This window comes from Bos javanicus, chromosome 8 (assembly GCF_032452875.1).
Source record: "Bos javanicus breed banteng chromosome 8, ARS-OSU_banteng_1.0, whole genome shotgun sequence".
NCBI lineage: Eukaryota > Metazoa > Chordata > Mammalia > Artiodactyla > Bovidae > Bos > Bos javanicus.
This window is the reverse complement of record NC_083875.1, coordinates 75,897,037-75,914,647: the sequence shown is the minus strand read 5'-3', so window position 1 is coordinate 75,914,647 and position 17,611 is coordinate 75,897,037. Positions and strand designations below refer to the sequence as shown.

The 17,611-nt window shown below is 36.3% G+C and overlaps 1 protein-coding gene and 1 long non-coding RNA gene across 2 annotated transcripts in view; both read right to left on the bottom strand.

Annotated features, from left to right (window-relative positions):
• The window catches only part of UBE2R2 (ubiquitin conjugating enzyme E2 R2), a 97,226-nt gene that overhangs the window by 78,973 nt on the left and 642 nt on the right, over positions 1-17,611 (bottom strand). The window lies entirely within an intron of this gene.
• Positions 1-17,611, bottom strand: part of LOC133252930 (uncharacterized) — a 40,535-nt gene extending 22,924 nt beyond the window's left edge. Inside the window, exon 1 of the long non-coding RNA XR_009738126.1 lies at positions 750-17,611. This is a non-coding gene — a long non-coding RNA (uncharacterized LOC133252930). The remainder of the gene's footprint in view (positions 1-749) is intronic.

Sequence of the window (17,611 nt, the reverse complement as noted above, 5' to 3'; positions counted from 1 at the left end):
GCTACTCAGATATGGCACTCTTATTTGTAACAAAGTAATTTTTGCATCCTTTTTAAACAAAGGTACTTTTATTTCTTTAAAATTTTTACTGTATCTTATTTTTTCAGCCTTATTGAGGTATAATAGGCAAATAAAATTATGATTAAATTTATAATTTTTTTACATTTTAAATTACATCTAGCAGTATTCATTTTCTCAGCACACACTATTATAAGTTTTAGCATGTACACAGATTCCTGTAAAAACCACCATAAACAGAATACAAAACACTTCCAATATTCACAAAGAATTCCGTCTACCTCTCTGTAGTTAAACCTCTTACCTCCAACCCTAAACCTTGGTAACCAATGATCTGTTCTCTATGCCTATAGCTTTGTTTTTTTTAAGAATATCATGTAAACAGGCCCATTTAGAATATAATTTTATGGAACTGCTATTATGCCATTGATACTTATCTGTATTACTGGTATGTCAACAGTTGATCCCTTTTAATTGCTAAATAGTATTCCATAATATAGATTTATAAGTTTATCCATTATCCATTTACCCACTGAAGGACACTTATGTTGTTTCCAGTTTGGGTAATTAGGAATAGTGCTGCTACAAACATACATACACATATTTTAGTGTAAACAGTAAGTTTATATTGCCCTAAGACATATCCCTAGAAGTGGGCTTGTTGAATGAAACCCATGTTAACTGTATACTTTGTACAAACTGACAGATTTACCCAGAGTTTGCATTCTCACCAGAGTTTCAGTTAATCCTCATCCTCAGCAATACTCAGTAGTGTCAGCATAATATTTTCTATTATTTTAGCCATTCTAAAAGGTATGTATGATTCCCAGAGATCAAATTGCCAACAAGTGTTGGATCACTGAAAAACAAGAGAGTTTCAAAAAAAACATCTACTTCTGCTTTATTGACAAGGCCAAAGCCTTTGACTGTGTGGATCACAACTGTGGAAAATTCTTCAAGAGATGGTAATACCAGACCACCTTACCTGCCTTCTGAGAAATCTGTATGCAGGTCAAGAAGCAACAGTTAGAACTGAATATGGAACAAGAGACTGGTTCCAAACTGGGAAAGGAGTACATCAAAGCTGTATATTGTCACCTTGCTTATTTAACTTCTATGCAGAGTACATCATGCGAAATGCCAGTCTGGATCAAGCACAAGCTGGAATCAAGACTGCCAGGAGAAATATCAATAACCTCAGATATGCAGATGACACCACTCCTATGGCAGAAAGCAAAGAGCCTGTTGATGAAAATGAAAGAGGAGACAGAAGTTGGCTTTAAAACTCAACAATAAGAAAACCAAGATCATGGCATCCGGTCCCATCACTTCACGGCAAATAGATGGGGAAACAATGGCAACAGTGACAGACTTTATTTTGGGGGGCTCCAAAATTACTGCAGATGGTGATTGCAACCATGAAATTAAAAGACACTTGCTCCTTGGAAGAAAAGGTATGACAAATCTAGACAGCATATTAAAAAACAGAGACATGACTGTTGACGAAGGTCCAACTAGGCAAAGCTATGGTTTTTCCAGTAGGCATGTATGGATGTGTGAGCTGGACTATAAAAGAAAGCTGAGTGCTGAAGAATTGATGCTTTTGAACTGTGGTGTTGAAGAAGACTCTTGAGAGGCCCTTGGACTGCAAGGAGATCCAACCAATCAATCCTAAAGGAAAGCAACCCTGAATATTCATGGGAAGGACTGATGCTAAAGCTGAAGCTCCAATACTTTGGCCACCTGATGCAAAGAACTGACTCATTGGAAAAGACCCTGATGCTGGGAAAGATTGAAGGCAGGAGGAGAAGAGGACGACAGAGGGTCATCACTGACTCGATGGACATGAGTTTGAGCAAGCTCCAGCAGTTGGTGAAGGATAGAGAAGTCTGGCGTGCTGCAGTCTATGAGGTCTCAAAAGAGTCGGACACGACTGAGCAACTGAACTCAACTGATGGCTCCCCTGGTGGCTCAGTAGTAAAGAATCATCTGCCAATGTGGGAGACAGAGGTTTAATCCCTGATCTGGGAAGATCCTATGTGCCTCAGGCAACTAACTCCATGCACCACAACTACTGAAGCCCATGCTCCACAATAAGAGGGGCCACCACAATGAGAAGCCTGTGTACTGCAACTGAAGAGGAGGCCCCACTTGCCGCAACTAGAGAAAAGCCTGCATAGCAGCAGAGACCCAGTGCTGTCAATTAAAAAATAAATAAATAAAAGGTATGTAAATGGTACCTCACTGTGGTATAATGACTAAAGATGAACATCTTTATGTGCTTATAAGCCATCCAAACATCTCTGAACTATCTGTTCAAATCTTTCACCCATTTTTAAAATTGGGATGCTGGTTCTTTAGGGTTTCTCCCCCACTATGTTGAGTTTTGAAAGCTCTTCATAAATTATGGTTAAGTCCTTTCTCAGATACGTGGTTTGTAAATATATTCTCCCAGTTCATAGTGTCCTTCACAGGAAAGTTTTAAATTTTGATGAATTTCACTTCATCAATTTCTTCTTTCATGGATCATGCTTTTGGTACCGTATCCAAGAGCTCCTTGCCAACCCAAGGTCAAGAAGACTTTCCAATGCTCTCTTCTAAGAGTTTTACTACTTTGTTTTACGTTTAGGTTTATGATCCATCTTGAGTTAATTTTTGTATAAGATATGTTGGATGGGTTGAGGCTCACTATACATCCATGGATACCCAGTTTTCCAACATCATATATTTGAAAAGACTATCCTTTCTCCATGGAAGTATGTTTGCACCTCTGTCAAAAAACCACTTGACTATATCCAAGAAGTCTATTTCTGGGCTCTCTATTCTGTGCCTTTGGTCAATACACCACACTGTCTTGATAAGTGTAGCTTTACAGAACATCTTAAAATTGGACACTGAGTCTTCTAGTTCCTTTAACTTTTCTATACATAATTGTTTAAAACTAAAGCCATAATAGCTACCTCTTAAATGGTTTCTTTGCCCCCTAGAAAACTGGCAATTTTTACTGTTGCCTTTTATCTAGGTTCAAAATATAACATGTAGGCACCCAGAACTTTCGACCCAACATATCCAGTACTAGGAAACTTATGTGGAAAACCCAAATATAGATATAAAAATGTGTTCAACATAGTCTTGTTTAGAAACCAAATCTCCTGGTCCAACAAAAGGGGAAAGGTTAAATAAAAACTAGCTGAGGAAATGGTCAAAACATGTTGCTTTTAAAAAAATGGATACACAGTATTCAACTTTTTAGATGAAATATGGTATTTCAGAAAAAATATATATTAAAGTATTTTTGGATAGCATCATTATAAGTGACTTTTTTCTTCACAGTTTAAAGAACTTTAAAAACTTTCTACCGTGAACACATGTTGATTTATAACTGAAGATAATACTGAGTTAAAAAAACGGTTATTGCCACTTACACAGAAAAATCCAAGCACCTCTGTATCACCCTGTACATTATCAGTATCGAGCTTGTTCATAATGTATGAATAACCCACATGACAAGTTAAGAGAGTTTAAACTGTAAATTCTTCTCTGCTGTCACAACAGTTACAACACAATTTTCTCTATGCTTGACTCCATGTTTAACTTTGGACAGAATTCTAAATATGTTATTTTAATTACATGATTAATAAATGACACACAGGTATTTGCAACATGCAATACATCTAACCAATGACTAACTTCCTTTATACAAACAGCTTTTATCTATTAAAAAAAGAAAAATAGGCAAAGGACAAATATAGATAACTTGCATAAATATTACAAATGGCCAGTGATGTGAAAGTAAGTTAGATTTCATTCATGATTAAAAGAAACAACCATCATAAAGACCGATTTATCATGACTGTAAACTTCATATTTGACAATCCCTATGTTACACTACAGAATATAAATTAATATTTTTGAAGGGTAATTTGACTATCTAGTAAAATTTAAATAACAAACACTTTAATTCAGCAAATGCACTCAAAAAAGTAGACGTATGAAAAACTGCCCCATTCAGCTTCACTTATCAGAGTAAAAAGCTGAAAATAATTGATTTTTCATCAATAGGGGAATAAAAAAAGTACTTCCTTAACAACTGGAATATTGTACAGCAGTTACAAATTATAACATAATTCATAAATATTAATAATGGAAAGATCTCCAAGATAAAGTTTTTTTAAAAAGATGCAGAAAAATACTTGTAGTCTAACTACACTCATAGTTTTAAAATGCTTAGATGTGCCTGTAGGTAAATGGAATATTTCTGGAGGATTACATTCAAACAGTTAAGTGATTTTCAGGGGCAAGACTTTCTTACTGCTTGAATTGTTTATCTAGACTGATTTTAAGAAAAATTATTAAATCAACAACCTTAATAATATCTCTCATTACATCTTTTGGGCTTCCCTGATAGTTCAGCTGGTAAACAATCCGCCTGCAATGCAGAAGAGCCTGGTTCGATTCCTGGGTTGGGAAGATCCCCTGGAGAAGGCAATGGCAACCCAGTCCAGTATCCTTACCAGGAAAATCCCATGGACAGAGGAACCTGGTGCGCTACAGTCCCTGAGGTCACAAAGAGTCAGATACAACTGAATGACTAACTCAAACATATTACATCTTTTAATGTTAGGAAATATATATTCCTATATAACACCCACATGATAAATTAATCCATCATGAACTTAGTATTTTCCCCCAGCAAACCTACTATACTAAATTTAAGTGGCTCCATGTTGAAGCTGAGATATGACAAGGTCCTACATGAGGTGGTTTATGAATTAAACTGGGTTAAGAAATAATGTGGAAAAATTAGGTAGCTAACTAGATTTGGTGCTGGAGAAGACTCTTGAAAGTCCCTTGGACAGCAGGAGATCAAATCAGTCAATCCTAAAGGAAATCAATCCTGAATATCCATTGGAAGGACTGATGCTCAAGCTGAAGCTCCAATACTTTGGCCACCTGATGCCAAGAGCTGATTCATTGGAAAAGACCCTGATGCTAAGACTGAGAGCAGGAGAAGCGGGCGACAGAGGATGAGTTGTTCGGATGGTATGATGAATCTACAGTCATGAGTTTGAGCAAACTCCAGGAGATAGTGAAGGACACAGAAGCCTGGCCTGCTGCAGTTCACATGGTCACAAAGAGTCCAACAGGACTTAGCAACTAAACAACAACTAGATTTGGGGCCAGAGCTTACCATAATTACTTTATAACAAATGTATGGTGACCTCCAGAGTTAGAAACATAATAACTTTCCTTTACTTTTAGTACTATAAAAGTATCTTTAGTTTGGAATAAAATATAATCAGTCCAATTTCAAAGTCTTAAAACTGAAGACAGGAGTTCAGCAGTTAAATATATTCAATTGCCAACAAATAATTTTTGGAGAGAGAACAAGTGTTCGTGCAGATATAGAGAAACTAGAACCCTCTTTCTACTATTGGGAATGTATTTTGGAAAACAGTCTAGCAGTTCCTCAAATAGTTACACGCAGAGTTATCAGATGACCTAGTAATTCTATTCCTAGGTAAGTACTCAAGAGAAATGAAAACATATGTCCACAGTGAAACTTGTACACAAATGTTCATATCAGCATTGTTTATAATTGCCAAATAGTGGAAAACAACCCAAATGCTCATCAACTGATGAATAGATAAATAAAAGGTCCATTAAATGGAAGATTATTTAATAATGAAAAAGAATGAACTATTGATACATGCCACAACATATATGAACTTTGAAAACAACATGCTAAGTGAAAGGCCATATATTAAATGATTACATTTATATGAAATACAAATCTACACATTTACAGAAGAGGCAAATTTATAGTCCCAGGAAGCAGACAAGTTGCCTAGAGTGTGGGAGAAATGGGAAGTGACTACTGATGGGTATGGGGTTTAATTTTGGAGTGAAAATGTTCTAAAACTGTGGTAATGGTTTTGTACATTTAAATGGATAAATTGTATTGTATATGTAATATCTCAATAAAGTTGTTTTTTTTTTAAAGGAAGAAGAGAAATCAATTACAGTCTTAAGAGGCACATCACCAAAAGCAACTGGGGATCTTGATTCAAATGAACTTACAAGTGTATCTATGACACAACTGGGAGAATATGAACACTGGATATCAGATAATATTAAGGAATTATTATTCAGTAAGTATAAGAACAATATTTTTTAAAAAAGATTCCTTATCTTTTAGGGACTCCAGTAATTAGGGGTGAAAGGACATGTCTGGAATTTACTTTAAAATAATCTAATTGGAAAGAGTAGGAATTAACAGGAGAGAACCTAAGAGGTCATTCACAAGTGAATTGGGTCTTAAAGATATAAATTAGAGTTCAAGGACTAAAGAGGGCATGAGAAGAAATGAAAAAGACAGGTAACAGCTTAAGAAATGGCACTATCAAAGACCACCTATGGGACAAGAACAAAAAACACAGAAAAGGAAGGAACAACCAGATCATGAAGAGTCTTACATGCCATACAAGGAATTTTTATTTAATTTTATGGAAGACGGACTGCTAACTTTCTTTTTTTTTCTTGGTGGGGACAGGTCAGATTAGAGCTTTAGACAGGTTACTCTGATGGCATTACAGATTAAAGGGGCACAAAACAGAGTAGAGAGGCTACTGTCACAGTCCAGGGGAGTGACAACTGAATGGGAACTCATATGGTGGGAGCAGAAATAAAGATTAGAGGCTAAAACCTGAGATATGAGATACTAAAAATAATTGAATATACGGAAAGAGGGAGCAGAGACCATCTGACCTGATTTCTAGCATGTAGGCTTGTGCAACTAGGTAGACAATGTTCAATATACAGGAAAGTGAACATAGAAGAGGATTAAGGAAAAAGCTAGAGTTCAGCTTAGTGTTCAGTGTAAAAGGACATACTGGTGGAAATGTGTTAATATGCAAAAACTCAAGAGAGGGCTAATTAGAAAATATAGACGTAAAAATCTTTAGGACATATTTGGTAGCTGGAACAATAACCAAGGAGAGTTTGTTACAACTGACACAACACAGAAATTTAACCTGAATTTGGGCAAACTCCAGGAGATCGTGAGGGACAGGAGGCCTGGCGTGCTGCAGCTCACGAGGTTGCAAAGAGTCGGACACAACTTGGCAACTGAACAACAAAAGCTCCTTCCCTACTCCACCTTGTTAAAAATTAATTATTTTAAAGTGTTTATGTAAACAGAATGATCAAGATGTGTTAATTTTATATTTAGACTATATATTGAAAGCAGGAGGAGAAGAGGACGACAGAGGATGAGATGGTTGGATGGCATCACTGACTTGATGGACATGAGTTTGAGCAAGCTCCAGGAGTTGGTGAGAGACAGGGAAGCCTGGCGTGCTGCAGTCCATGGGGTCACAGAGTCAGACATGACTGAGTGACTGAACTGAACTATATAGGTATAGATACAGGAGAAAGAAGAACATAAACACATTTGGCTAAAAGCCATCAAAATTATTCTTTAACAAATTGCACACATGCAGCGTATTTTCAAAGAACAGCTATAAAAATGTACTTTTCTAATTATTCTGATTCCTTTAATGTATCAAGGACATTTAAAATATTCATAACATTTACAATCAATATTTAAAAATCCTCCACTGTATAAAAAATTCTGCACTTCTAAAATGCCCTTCTAGTCTGCTTTTAAAAGATCTTATGTCGAACTTCCCTGGTGGCGACTAGATTCTTCCCTGGTGGAGAATCTATCTGCCTGCCAATACAGGGGACGTGGGTTCAATCCCTGGTCTGGGAAAATTCCACATGCCATGGGGCAATTAAGCCCATGTGCCACAGCTACCGAGCCCGTGTGCTGCAACTAATGAAGCCCGAGTGCCTAGAGCCTGAGCTCCACAAGAGAAGCCACCGCAATGAGAAGCCCAAGCACCACAAGGAAGAGTAGTCCCCGATCACACTGCCATTACAGAAAGCCCATGCAAAGCAACAAAGACCCAGTGCAGCCAAATTTAAAAAATAATAATAAATAAAATTTTTTTAATGATTCAAAAAAATAATAAAATATCTTATGTCTTCAGATATTCTTTAAAAGGCTAAAACAACTTGATTTAATTATTTTGCTTTATTCAGTAGATTTCCAAATGAAGTTAAGCAATCTTTATCTTCATGGGACTACAAAAGTCAAAGTTGCTATTTCTAGCCGGTTTTCCCAGTGCCTCTCGTTATCACTGCTCCAAAATTCTTAACCTCTCTCAAGTAAGTTTTCTAATACTTAAAATTATAAGAGGAGCCCTTTACAAAGATCCTAATTTCCTATATTACTATAACCAAGGTTTCAATCTTAATTAATTTTTAGCTAACCTCAGTCACTAAGAAAATTAGATTTAACTGAGGCAACCCAGCAACTACAGAAAAAGGTCATTGATGGAAAAATCCAAATAAAATCAAAGTTCTCCAAAAAGGGAAAGCACAACTAGAGGAACTAAGCAGTCCAAATACTGAGCCACTAGTCTTTCCACTATATTCAAGACAAGGGACTAATCACCTAAGATCTATGAAGAAACTCAGGTATCAGTTATTTCTTGAAACTGCCCAGAGAACTGGGCAGGGGGTCATTCATAAAAGATGTGACCTCTGCCAAAAGATTAAGTATTACTCTTTTAAGTCCTACGCCAAATGCTAAGGAATTTCAGACTGAAGTAAGATCTAGTCATTTCTTAAGAAGCCCATAATCTAAGAATTTAGACAGACTCTCACACTACTAGGTTTGGACACAATAGGGAAAAAAAAAATTTAAGCTAAAAATATCTTATTTTCTTAGTATAACACATGACCTCAAGTAACTTTTTCAGTTTTACCACTTACACTTTCAGTTTTACATCATTTTTATTTAAGGAAACTCTCTGTACATTACTTATTCAACAATTTATCAATTAAAAAAAAAACTTTTAAAAAATGGTTATATAAAAAACATAGTAATTCATCAAATCCAAACTCAGAAGTGCACTCCCCTTAAAACTCTTTTAACATAAGATTCCTTAGACACAATCTAAATTCAACAGAATTTCCATATCTTCAGTTTAAGACGTCTCTTTTTTTGTCTAGCTATTTTTCCTTCATTCTTAGAGTAAATGTTGAAACATGATTAACAAAGCAAAAGAACTCAGGGTAAAAACCCTGAGGACAGTTACTATATATTTTTTCCCTTTAAGTTTTATTGAAGTACAGTTGATTTACAATGTTGTGTTAATTTCTGCTGTACAGCAAAGTGACTCAGTTATATGCATATATATTCTTTTTCATATTCTTTTCCATTATGGCTTATTACAGTACATTCAATGGTTCCCTATATTATCCAGTAGGACCTTGTTGGTGTTTTTTCCCTTCTTTTTTTTAATTTTAGGGAAGTTGTGGAAGTTTTCCACAAGGATTAGCTTATATTGTTCCTTTCCCTATTTAGCCAATGGGAGAAAGAGCAGTTATGTGACAAGACCAAGATGAGCCTTAAGTAATAAGGTTTTTGTTTGTTTTAAACTCAACTACCACAGAACTCAAATGAGCTTTGTCCCCTTCAAAGCAAACACCTCAGAAGGTTGGCTATATACCACTCCAACAGTGCTAGACTGCCACTGTTCAAAACTCTTCTTTGAGAACTGCCCTCAGAATCCATTGTACAACTTCTTAATGTCCTTATTAGCGGCAAACCTTTGCTTCTTGTGGACCTTATTTTTAATATCCAAAGGTGATTCAGATTCAACTTGGTAAAGGAGGAAAATAATCTGAGTAATACTATATTTTAGTCAAAAACAAATGTGCGGCTTCCCTTGTTGCTCAGTAGTAAAAAAATCTGCTTGCCAATGCAGGACATGGGGTCGATAGCCAATCCAGGAAGATCCTGCATGCCACAGGGCAACTAAGCCTGTGTACCACAACTGCTGAGTGTTATGCTCTAGGGTCTGGAATCCACAACTACTGGGCCTATGTGCCACAAATCCTTTAGACAGAGCGCCCTAGAGCATGTGCTCAACAAGAGACACCACCACAGTGAGAAGTTTGTGCACCACAACTAGAGAAAAGCCCACATAGCTATGAAGAGCCAGCACAGCCAAAACTAAATAAATTTTTTAAAAAATCAAATATGAATATGAAGTATTACAGAAATTTTACCTGTGCCTCTACCAACAATTTTAAAAGTTTCAAATCATATGAAGGATATTTTTTTGAATAATGACATTTTTTTGTTTCGCCATATATAGTATGAAGTATGATTTCCAGTAAACTTAAAAATCTGTATTCTAAGCTTTAAATTACTCTTCTATAAAGAATCACTAAATATTGTCCAACTTTTTGTGACTTTGCCAATATTATCTTATAAATGGTTATTTTCAATGAGATAATAAACATTCAATGTTTACAATCTGAATTACTATGTATGCTACTAAGTAAGTCACATAATCCAAATTATTTCAAGGGATTTATCCCTCAAACTAAGCATCAGCTGTCCGTGCAGCAAATACAGCAAAGCAGATAACTAAATAACTGTGAAATCTGACTTCCCTGGTGGCTTAGACGGTAAAGCGTCTGCCTACAATGCAGGAGACCCAGGTTCGATCCCCAGATCAAGAAGATCCTCTGGAGAAGGAAATGGCAACCCACTCCAGTATTCTGGCCTGGAGAATCCCCTGGACGGAGGAGACTGGTTGGCTACAGTCCACGGGGTCTCAAAGAGTCGGACAGGACTGAGGGACTTCACCTTCACTTTGTTTGTGAAATCTGAAAATCCAAATACACATAGACTGAAACTATGGCAATGATCTCAAGATGCTATAAAATGCATGAATATATGGCTTCCTCTGATGATTAATTTTTTAACATCTTATTTTGGAATACTTACAGATTCACAACATATATTTGCAAAGATAGTACACAGAAATCTATTTTTCACTAAATTTCCCCCAATGGTTGCGTCTTACATAATTAATGTCCCATATTAGAACTAGGAATTTGACACTGGTACAATATATGAGTGCAGTTCTGCATCATTTTATGGCCTGTGTAGATCTGTGTAACTACCAACACAATTAAGATATAGAACTATTCCATCCACAAAGATCTCATGCTCCTCCTTCATAGTCACATCCACCTTGTTCCCATAACCCAAACATCTCTAACCCCTCCTCCCTTCCCCCACTCCCCGCCCCACACTCAATGGTTTGTTTTAATCTTTATACTTTTGACATTTTAAGAATGTTAAACAAGTGGGACCATGTAACCTTTGAGATTGACTTTTTCACTCAGTGTAATCTTCATTCAAATTATTTATATCAATAATTAAAAAAAAAAAAAGATGCTGTAATAGAGATAAGGAATACCAGTTAAAACTCAACTGAAAAAACAATAAAATCTCAACTTTACACTGCTCAAGTTTCTTATGACGTTTAAATATACTTGGAAAAGTACTGACATTATTTTAAAGCATAATGCAACACTGTACTAATAAATTTAACTTCCTCTATGATCCAGTATGACTTCAAAGATGTTTACCATCATCTCTAATCCCAAAAGTAGCTTTTTAAGATTTATATTTCTGAACTCTAGTACCATCCCACTCTTCCCATAATGAAAAAGTTGCTATCAAAGGAGTCAATTTGCTAATTAAAAAAAAGAAATCCTTCTGTAATATGACTTGTCACTCTCTAATCCAAGTGGTCCAAGAACAACATCAAAATCCAATTCTTCAGTCAATTTAAGACTTATAAGCAGAAGTTGCAATAATCTCCCTGAAATTTGAAGGAACAAATTACCCTTGTGACCTTTAAACTTGTACAATTTAAAAAGTTCCTTTTCAAATGTTCCCAAAGTTTATTTATTTACGTTTTTGACTACACCATGCAACATGTGGAATCTTAGATCCCCAACCTGGGATCAAATCCGCAACCTTCTGCAGACAAAGTAGAGTCTGAACCACTGGATCACTAGGGAAGTCCCGTCCATAAATTTTATTTTCTTAAAGCTCCATTTCTGTACCTTCAAACATCATCCAAAATGATAAAAGATCTCACCAAGAGAATACACAGGCTTTAGAACCAAGCAGTCTGAAAATCCATCTTGATATTACAACTTCCTAGCTGAGGACCCTGCAGAGCAAGTTAAATAAGCTCTGTGATTGTTTCTCTATATACATGAGAGTAATAGCAGCACACCTCACAGGAGAATTGTATGAAATAATCTATATAAAGTACATGGCACATAGTAAGTACTCAATACACGTTAGCTACTAACATCTACATTACTGTAATAAGGATAGTAGCATGTATCTGCAATTAGACATGACAGAGTTTTGCATATTTTAAATTACCCTGCCAACAAGTTTACAACAGTAATTTACTGTGTTGTAACAAAAACATATTTAATTTGTTATTAAAACAAATCAACTAAAGGTGCTTAAAGTGGATATTCACTTTCTATGTTAAATACATATCCCCAAATCTGAATATTCCAATTCTTTTTTTTCCCCTGAATATTTCAATTCTTATATGGAGGAAAATTTATGTAAAATCAAACCTTAGCAATCCAAACTAAAATTTTCTCTTCAGTTAAGTATTTATCATCCCAAAATTTCAGAATCAATTCGTTTAAAGATACTTAAGCATAAACTCAATAATAATTTCTCACTGAACCAAGCTGAAATGAATTAATTCTGTGCTGACAAAACACTTTCAAAGAGGTTCAGCTTAGTCTTATTCAGATATATATGTAGCTGTATATGACGAAACACCCAAAAGAATTTCAGGAACATGAAAGAATTAAAATGTTTAAATATGACCTTTCAGCAAGATAGGAGTTCTGTTGTCTTAATCCTGAATTTATAACTGTTATTTTCCCAAACTATATTAGCGGAGGTGGGCCAATTTCCTAGATAACCTCTTTTATTTCACCTGTCTCCAACAGACAGATTCTTTTGGAACCTTACTTAGCCTAGGACCACGAAGTTTTAAAAATGGAGCAGAATATTTAATCATGACAGACTGTGGTTATGTTGACCAATGCACTAATTGGCCTTAAAACTTTGATTTTAATTACCATTACAATTCTGTCAGTAACACCTATCCCTCACATTTCTGCACAAAGACTTTTATGAGGATTATTCATAAAAGTTCTAAGGTTATCAATGTCCTAATACTTTTCCTTACTATCTGAAAAGTAGTGACACTTCCTATAGTGCTTTGCCTTTGGTGTGTGTTCAATAATTATTGTTTACTAACACAAATCTCTGAAAAAGAGGAATCAACATGCAGCAAAAAAGTACTAAGGAAACAAATCCTTTATTCAAAAAGAAATAATTCTTATTGATCAAATTTAAGACACTGATGCTGGCATTTAAAAAAATTTTATCAGATGATTTCAATGCAAGGGTCTCTCATAGCTAGGTCACAAGTGCCACCTAGCTGATGGCAATTCTAAGAAGTCCTGGACTCATTCCAAATTTGAAATGTGAAACTAGAAAAATATGCATCTTGGAATCAACTTAATATGGTAAAAGTATAATCTATGAAATACTGGAATGCTGCATTTGCCAGGGATGCAGGCTGGGGACTAAAATTGCACTCAGTGTCCCAAATCAATGTACATTATCCATGTTTCCACTTAAAATGTTCCCTTAGTTCACCCAGCACTCAAGACAAGTTCAGCTTCCAGAAAAGGGTACAGCTAAGAGTCATAAGAGGTGTTCTTAAACTGACCGAGAAAGAATTTTAAACTAAGAAAATTTTAACTGACTGAAAGATTTTTCATAAATTTTTTTTAAAAAAGCAGCATTTTTTTTACAACGTTAAAGGAGTTTAATTTTGTTTTTAAGGCTGATGATCCAAATCCCTTAAAACAAGGATTCAGTTAACCCTCCTACATACAAGCTAGTTCGTGTTCTCACTGTCTTCTGAAGAAAATTTATAAAGTTCTCAAAAGGATCCCTACACCAAAAAGACAAAGCTACTTAGAAAAATTGTTTCAACTATATATGAAAAATTTCAGAGTCATAAAATAGTTTTTATGGGGCAGGGAGGGGTGGTACCTGAAGAACAGATTCCAGAACAAATGAAAATAATGTATGTCCTTTATCTTAAACAATTACTATTGAAGAGTTTCTTTAATATAAAATGAAGTGTTACATTTGATAAAGCATATCCTATTAAGGAAAACTCTGAAAATGTAACAAATACTTCCTAAATTTTATCTGTTGGGAGTTATCCAAAAATGGAACACACCTGAATTTCATTCCCATACATTACTGAATAAAATCAAAACTACAAAATCTGCAATACTTTAAGGATTCTGTAACACTTAAATGTTATGCCTATCATGAAAGAGTCACTCTTTCTGATCTCCAGACTCATTGCTATCTTGTATTTATATAAATAATGCAGGAGTTACAAGGAGGTTCTATACAAAAGCAGCCACACTAAGTTATGATCATTATCAGTTATTTGAAAAAATAATTGTTTCAAAAAGAATAGGGGTAAACTTGTTAAAAGTCATTACTACTGCTCACGTGATCAACAAGTTCCTCTTCCAGTAACAGAATAGAATTCCAACTCGCTCCACATTAGCAAAATTAAGATCAGAAGTGTTCTGGGTATTCTAAGTCATCTCCTACTTTGTGTTCTACAATGACTGACCCAAGAGAGAAAATTTGAAGCAGCAAAGAAATTCACCCTGTGAATCAATGAGATCAAGAAACTGGACAAAGGACTCCCCTGGAGGTCCAGCGGTTAAAGCTCCTGGATTCCAAAGCAGGGTTACCAGGGTTTGATCCCTGGTGGGAGAACTAAGATCCTACATGCCACTCAGGGCAGCCAAAAAAATAAAATAAAAATAAAAAAATTTTAGGGGATTTCCCTGGTGGTCCAGTGGCTAAGGCTCCATGCTCCCAAAGCAGGGGGCCAGGAGTTGGATCTCTGGTCAGGGAAGTAGATCCCACATGCTGCAACTAAGACCTAGCACAGTCAAAGAAATAAATAAAAACAAATATTATAAAAAAAAAAAAAAAAAATTTTAAATTAAAGAAACTGGACAAAAAAGATAATGAGGCCAAAGAAGAGTTTATAACATGTAGAAAATCAGACACAAGAAACTACTTTTGCCCACCATACATCTATATTCCTCTCGATCCCCAACCCAAGCTAAGAATCATACAGATTCAAGATATTTGAAAAATAAGTTGAAAAAACAAATTTTGAAATACAGGTTTCACAAGTCTCTACTACAACAGATGCCACAGTTAAAACAGACTAGGGTCAACTATTTCATGGTGAATAAGGTCAGTTAGAAGTATATTAATATTTAAAGGTAAAGGAGTTAAATTATGAAAAATATAAAATGACTGGAAGCCCACTGCCTTTGAAAACTATAACACACCATAAAGAAAATAGTTTCACTTGAAAATAAATTATATTAAATGTTCAAGAACCACCATTTGATCAGGGAGGATAATAGTACAGAAAGATCTGTGCCAACTTTGAACTGCAGCTGTAGTGGACACACTAAAAGCCTTGTTTCACAAAAGCAGTGAAATAAAAAACAATAGTTTTAAACCTGTCACCAGTGTTAACTGCTCACGACCATAAATTTGCCTTTTCCAATGAAGGACTTTGGAATAAAAAGCCATTTAATAAAGAAAAAAAAAAAAAAGCAGAAGAGAACAAAATTGAACAAAATTCTCACATAAGACTAAAACACTAAATCTGTTTAAGAATTTTCATACATTTTTTACGTCACAAAAGTAAAAAAAAATATATCTAAAACATACAACAAAACGAGATTCTTTTTAAATAAGACTGAATTTAAAAAGCAGTTAATTTAAATCAGTGCATGCTTCAAAAAATCCTCCTTCCATATTACCTATGCCAAACTGAGAGGGTTCACCACACTCCATTCTCAATTACCTAAGCAAAATTATTACCATTTTAAACCCATTATTTCCTTTGTTTGTTGTTTGTTTTTAATGCACTGCACAGGAGTAAGATAATTCTAGCTAGTAAACATTTATCCTGACAAGTGATTGTCCCAAATAATAATACTTTTTAGAAATTAAACTTCATTTCACTAAAGTTAGCCAGTAGATTTTGCAAGTATTTTCCTCTGAAGAGTACAGTGTATGGTTGGTATATACAGTACTCTAAATACTAAACGCATGCTTTTAAACAGGCATTAAGTGACTATCACAGACATGAATAGTAAACATTCCCCAATCAATTCTTCACGTTTTCTACAAAATAGACCCAATCTCAAGCCTGAAACTGAGGCTTCTACCTTTAGAAGAGTAGAAACTAATTGGGCAGTCCTTAAAAATACACGTAATTGCATGACTAAGATACTCATTTAAAACTTATGCCAAGATAGCCCCTCCCTTCAAAACAAACTAAGACTGACTCACAGACCTATTTTACTTAATTCTGGAAATTAAAAAAAATTAACTTAAAAGAATTCCTAAGCACTCATTTCCTCCTGTCCCCCACCATTTAAAACGTCGACCTTCAATCTGTGATTTTCCCCTTAAAAAATGGTTAAATAAAAACAAAAACTAAAGACCCTCAATATTTCCAACTATCTATTTGGGAACTGAAAAAACTACTGGATTCAGGAATGATAATAACCACTGTTCTAACATCCTGGAAAACAATAGAAAGTATATCTACGGTCGCTAAGGAGCGGTCCTACTTTGTGAAACCATCCCACCGCAGATGTTACTCTTCACCTGTGAGACCACCCCCCTCCCCCGTTTGCTACAGTTAGCCATCTGAGCAAAAGGTTTCAATTTTGTCTCCCTGAAGTGGGAAATTATCAATCTCCCTATATAACATGTTCCGCCCTCAGTGGATATTTCTACACGGGAGGCCAGGGAAGGCAGGGGTGAGTGCAGTAAAGTTGGTGGCAGGGTGAGGACAAAGGGCATTTTGAAATAGCACTGAAGTAAACAGAAAATGAGGACAGAAAGAGGGCTAAATTCGAGTTCCCTCAAGTGGCTGATGGCAAGAAAACGCAGGCGCCCTTGTTTACCACCCCTAGGGTCCTATTCTCCATTACCACCCACTGGAATGCGAAGTTGGAACCACCACTATATGCAAGAAGCCCTCAAATCCCCAAAATGTCAGGTCAGTAGGCAGCCTCTGGAATGACAGCCCGATACCCCTCCCCCACCCTTCTACCCCCACCCCCACCCCCAAAAAAGGTCCAATCCCATAAGTGCAGGTCACTCTGCCCTCTGGGGTAGTTCCAGCCGGCGCAGAGATGGTTCTGATGGGAGGCCGTGGGGGACAGACCACCTTTCTCTCCGTAAACCCTCGGCGGGGGAAACAAAACAAAGACCTCCCCCCTCCTCCTCCGGTAGCCACTACCCTAGCCACAGAGGCTTTCCTATTTCCCGGTGCAGGCTGGCCTCCCGCCCCCGCCCCCATGACAAAGAAAAGGCACCGGGTGAGCAAGCGAGGCCTTCCTGCCTCCACGGATGGGGGGAGGGGGCTGCCGAGGTGAGGAGCCCCCTCCGCTCCCCCGCGCTCCCACTCTCGGCCGGGAAAACAGCCCAAAACCGCGGCCTCCGCCGGGGGAAGCCTGAGAGGGG